The 5,578-nt window shown below is 50.7% G+C and overlaps 1 pseudogene; it reads right to left on the bottom strand.

Moving 5' to 3' along the window:
• Positions 1 to 583: 583 nt before the first annotated feature.
• On the bottom strand, positions 584 to 2,656 carry LOC103001753 (protein Smaug homolog 2-like; annotated as a pseudogene).
• Positions 2,657 to 5,578: the final 2,922 nt, after the last annotated feature.

The following is a 5,578-nucleotide window of genomic DNA, read 5'->3' as shown; positions in this document are numbered from 1 at the left end:
AGTGAGTCTCTGGGGGAGACTGTTTCCTTGGGAGGGGCAGGTGGCCGGCAGTCTGGAGGAGGCAGGGGCGGGATGGGGCCAGGTGGGGGATGAAGGAGGGAAGGAGGGGGCAGGCTGGCCAATCTCTGCCCCCTTTATCCTGGCTGCCCCCTACCTCCCTGGGCCTCAGCAGAGATCCCTCGACAGGCCTGGGCATGAGCAAGGCGTGTGCCAATGTTAAACAAAAGTTAAAAGGGTGAGAGAGTAGAAAAATATTAGAATGTATAGCTAAGCCAGCCCACCCTCTCACTGTTGCAGAGAAGCCCGTTGGGTGTTGGCCCCCGTCTGCTGCCCAGGGAGACTATGAGTGTGCTGGGCTGTGGGTCCCGTCAGATGGTGGAGGTTTGTCTGTCTCATCTGTGGTAAGAAAGGGAAGAAGGGAGGAAGCTCAGGAGCTGGTGGGAGGCCCAAGAAAAGGTGCTCAGGTAGCCTGTCATCCCAGTCAGGCCCTCCCTGGAGTCCGGCCTCCCCTGTGGACCCCTCAGGATGACTCTGGCTTCCTCAGTTCAGAGGTGGAGACGCTGCTGTGTAGGTGGGAGGTGGGTCAGGGAAAGAGGAAATGCTCACTGCCCAAGGCGTGTTCTGTCATGTTCAGACACAGAGACTCCAGAGTGGGATTGATCTCCAGGTCAGGCCCAGGGACTGGGCAGTCTGGAGGGAACATGAGAATGGCCTGGGGGGACAAGTAGACCGGGAGCGAGTGGGTGCGCCGCACAGAGTTGCAGCTCTGGCTGGGCATGCTGTTGTTGCCACCAGGGTTGGCGAACCACAGGTTCTGTCGACCCTGTCCCCCAAGGCTGGGGCTGGTGAGGGCATGTCAAGGGGAGATGCCCCCAATACCCGAGGGGCTCAGAAGGCCCATTCTGCCAGGCAGAAAGGCCCGGGGAGGCATTGGGAACTGCCGCTGGGTCTGCTGGGCCACCCCCATCCCTACAGAGCCAGCTATGGGGAGTGAGTTGGAGCCGAATGCCCAGCCTTTCTGCTGCCGGTGGTTCTGCATCTCTAGTGTGGCTCTGTGTAGGAAGGTGTGGAGGAGCTTCAGCATTTGCTGTTTCCAGGACAGCAGCCGTTTCTTCTGTGTCTCCGTGAAAGCCTCATGAGTAAGGCAGTTTTCGATGAACTGGAGGTAAATGGTGATTCTTTCCTCATCTGGTCAGGACACTAGCAGCTGTGTGCACACTTTGCCCATCACCCGTGTAAACTGACTGGGGATGTCTCAGTCAGCGCCGGGAGCTGGGGCTGGCTCACTGTCATCAGTGGGAGCTGGAGCTGGTGGAGGGGGTAGCCCTCTGCAGCTGGAGGGTCCTTGGCCTCACTACCCTTATCTGTGCCAGGGTGAGCCAGGGGAGGCTCTGCACCTGGCAGCGGTGGCTCCCCCCTGGCCCCTGTCCTTGGCAGTAGAGGTGGTGGTGGTGGCAGCAGCCACAGTGGCCTGGAGGACACTGTAGGCCTTCATGGGGGTGATGATGATCTGCTGTATCTCCTGCAGAGCATTTGGCAGATTCCCTTCCAGCACATCCTTCTCCAGGGATTTGAGGACACTCTGCCTCTCTCGTGGCTTCTGGATGCTCAGGGCTATCTTGTGGCAGACACCTTTGGTCACATTCTGAGACTCCAAGTGCTGCTCAGTCAGTGTCATCATCTCCTCATAGCTCATCTGTGAGAAGAGGGCCGCGTACTTGTGGAAGCAGAGGCTCTTAAGCCACGAGGGCACATCTTTCATGCCACTGCCGTCCTCCTGGAAAGTGTTCTGGCTGGAGCCCTGGTCCTCCATCTGCTCACTGCCAGAGGAGGCCACGCTGCTCTGGGGCGAGAGGGGTGCGTGGTCGGGCATGGTGAAAGCAGCCCAGGCCCTAAGTTCCTCTGGACTCGGCCACTCACCAGGGGCCTGGGGCTTCGTGGGGATGAGCAACATGGAGTGCTTCAGTGGGCTGGGGTGGATTTGGCAGGGGAGACCTGCATTTGTGTTGCTCCCAATACTGTTGATGGCTGGCAGCACTGAGCTGGGTGGGTGGAAGGGCATTTGTCCATTTTCCTTGGGTGGCTTGTCCTGCCAGGCTGGTCCTGCCTCCCCAGGGCCCAGCTCTGCAGGGCTGCCCCACTCATTTGAGCCCTGGCTTGAGTGGTAGGTGGGCTCAGGCTGGGTGCGGAAGCCACTAGCTAGCTGGTCTTCCAAGTGGCTCAGCCAGAGGGCCAGCGTACTGTGGTCCTCCAGCGTGGTGGCCGGGTGGATGAGGGCATAGGAGAGCACCTGGTGGCTCTTCTTGATGAAGGCATTGCTCTCAATTGAGTAGGCCAGCCATTTCTGCAGCATCTTCATGTACTCCTATTTGGCCTCTGTGTTACCCAGCAGGGGTAGGTGGGACAGCAGGAGGGACACCACCCTCTCTTTGGACTCCTGCTGCCACTGGCTGACAATGGCAGCACTGTTGGCCTCTGACTCCAGCAGGTGAATGTCATTGTAGTCTGCCAGTGAGTGCTCCAGGCAGAGCTGCAGGAAGCGGGCCTGGGTGTGGGTGACCAGTTTCAGAAGTGACAGCAGGGCCACTGTCTGTTCACACTCATTCCATTCCTTGAACCAGCCAGCGAGGATGCCCACATGGTCTTGGAACATCATGGTGCCAGGCCTGGGGCCAAGGTTGGGGGGGACAGTGGTGACGAGGGCAGTGCTGTCACATGGTCTCAGCTCCAGGTTCCTGTTACCTCTCCCCTGAGGGCCAGGGCTTGAGGACGTTCCCTGGCATGGTGGCAATGGGTGGTGAAGGGAGGAGGACACCTGCTCACGTTGGGAGAGGTCTTGGTCTAGCCACTCCTCTCCAGGCTCCTCAACAGATCCTCAGTGGGACAGTTGAACAGAGTGAACTGGCCTGGCTGTCAATTCCTCACAGGCTAACTCCAATCAATTGGTAGTGGCTGTCTGGAACACTGCAGTGAGAAGGGTCCACCTCAGCCTCTGCTGCTGCTGCTGCCCGGGCCTCCTCAGGCAGCCGCCACTGCCGTCACCCCCTTTCTGGCCCACGAACTCCCTTCCCTCCTCCCACACGGACCACCACTGCCACCACTGCCCGGGAGTCTTGTTTCTTAAGAGCAACTTAGGAATGTGCATCAGACAGTGTTATATATGCCCTTCATGGAGGAACTAAAGATTTTGTGACTCTGCTATAGTACAGCTGATCTATTATTTAAATTGTTCCCAGTTATCCTGTCCCAACTGCTATCCTTTGTTATTTCATGTTCACATTCTTCTAATCGTTAACTCTAGAGCCAACCTTTTGAGACTCAGGGAAGGCCTGAGAGACTAAAGCAAAAACTTTTTACTTCAAAAGATGGGGACACAGCACCTGGAATATGGCTTCAATCCTCCCTTTTCTTTGATACTTCTTAATCCTGAGGGTGACAACTGCTTTAGCTACTTCCTGCTGAACAAGGGTGAAGTTAAAAATGGTGAGGATTAGAGGAAAAGCACAGACTTTGTTTTCAAAGAATTTTCTTTTCCCAAACGGCACTCTTGAATCCTGCAAAATAAGCAGTCTTTCTCTTTCTTTTTCCTGGCTTGCCATTGTTTCTTTTTGTAATCACAACTCAATAGGAAAAATAAAAAGATTAATATAGAAAGGGGATGGGGCTTCCCTGGTGATGCAGTGGTTGAGAATCCATCTGCCAATGCAGGGGACACGGGTTCGAGCCCTGGTCTGGGAAGATCCCACATGCTGCGGAGCAACTGGGCCCGTGAGCCACAACTACTGAGCCTGCGCGTCTGGAGCCTGTGTTCCGCAATAAGAGAGGCCACGATAGTGAGAGGCCTGCACACCGCTATGAAGAGTGGCCCCCACTCGCTGCAACTAGAGAAAGCCCTCGCACAGAAACGAAGACCCAACACAGCCAAAAATAAATAAATAAATAAATAAATTTATTTTAAAAAAAAAGGAAGGGGAATGTACAAGCCTTTTACATAATCAAAAGGTCCTGGTCATGGAAGTGGAAAGAAATCCAACTTATGACACCTGAACAAGTATTTGTGTCATCTTTAGTTAACTGTATTATCTTTTTTCCTCCCTTATATAAAACTATTTGAACTCACAGCTCTTTTGCACTTTGTTGAAGTACCTGTTGAACTAGCTCAGAGTCTTCCTCTAGCTTATCTTTTGGCTAGCTGTCTTCTACCTCTATAACTGAACTTGGGGGCTTGAATTCTAATTCCTGGCATATGTAATCATCAGTATCTGTGTTGTCTCAGATTTTATATTTTTTCTACTAACTCTAGTTTTCCAACTGTGCTGTAATTGTACCAGATTCCCATGTTATTCATTTGGAAAGTGTTGTTGTTTTCATGTAAATCAGGCAAAATTACCTACTCATTGCTGGTGACTTCCAGCAAATTTTCCCTTTCTCATATACCATATGTTGTTCTGTACTGGCATCTTTACTTTGGGCCAGGTTAGAGTGGTCTCTGAGTCCCACTGAGTATTAAGGGCACAACCTAATATTGCTTTTTGGGGTGCAACTTAGCATTAACACTGGCATCCAGGTTTGGGGCTCAGTTTTCTTGTCTAATAGGGCACAACAGATCCCCATAGGTAATATGCATTGTTTTTGGAAGATATTCCCCATACCAACTAGCTGAACTACTTGGTATAGCTGCTTTTGACTAACTCAAGGAACTGAAGTAGTCAGCTGGCAATGATGAAGGTTACAGTTGCCACACATAACATCTCATAGCTTTCAGGGGCCATAAGTCTCCCAGATGAGCCTCTGGCTTTCTGCTTCCAGTATGATGGACCAATGTTTGGATGTCACTTCTGATTCTATAGTTACCTTGAGGCCATAAGGTTGCAGTTGGCAGCTGCTAACAGATATTGTTTTGAGAACAATAGTTGGTGGTGTACTTGAGTCTGATACAGTTCAGAAAATTCAAGTTTTCAGTAATACAGGAATGTGTCTAAAATCACATCTACAATGGCCATCCTGCTCTATTTTGGATGCCTGAACCACAGTTACTCTATTTTGATTTTTAAATGCATTTTTCTTAATACTTAAAGCAGATGTACAATGCATGTTGAATAAGCCACAAACAAACTCTTTTGATTAATCTAAATTAAGTCATGTAGAGCCAGAATGACTTCTGCATACCACAATATGTGAACATTTCTCTTATCATTTCCCCTTTTTAATTGCAAATCTTTCAATAGAAAGCATTGATGATCAAACTATTTGTCTCTCAATGACAGGGTGGTTGCTGCCTGCCCTCGGTCCATCATGACTCTTGGTGTTAGACTTCCTTTTTGTGTGTTCATGTATATACATTTCCCTAGTTATCCACACTGGGAGTAAACTAATCAGACATAGTGAACAAGCACAGAGGTATGTTAATGGGGAGACATTTTAGAGGCTATACATTTTATCAGTTATACCAAATTGTCACTCAAATATTGTACATTTGCTTTTAGCAGTAGACTTAAAGCAAGCAGTGCTATATGTCATGAGTAGTTATACTCTGAGGCAATTTCACTAGAGAATTCTCTTTTCCTCCTGAACACTG

The sequence above is a fragment of the Balaenoptera acutorostrata genome, chromosome 8 (genome assembly GCF_949987535.1).
Source record: "Balaenoptera acutorostrata chromosome 8, mBalAcu1.1, whole genome shotgun sequence".
Taxonomy (NCBI): domain Eukaryota; kingdom Metazoa; phylum Chordata; class Mammalia; order Artiodactyla; family Balaenopteridae; genus Balaenoptera; species Balaenoptera acutorostrata.
The sequence above is the reverse complement of the archived record's forward strand: the minus strand, read 5'-3'. Positions and strand labels throughout refer to the sequence as shown.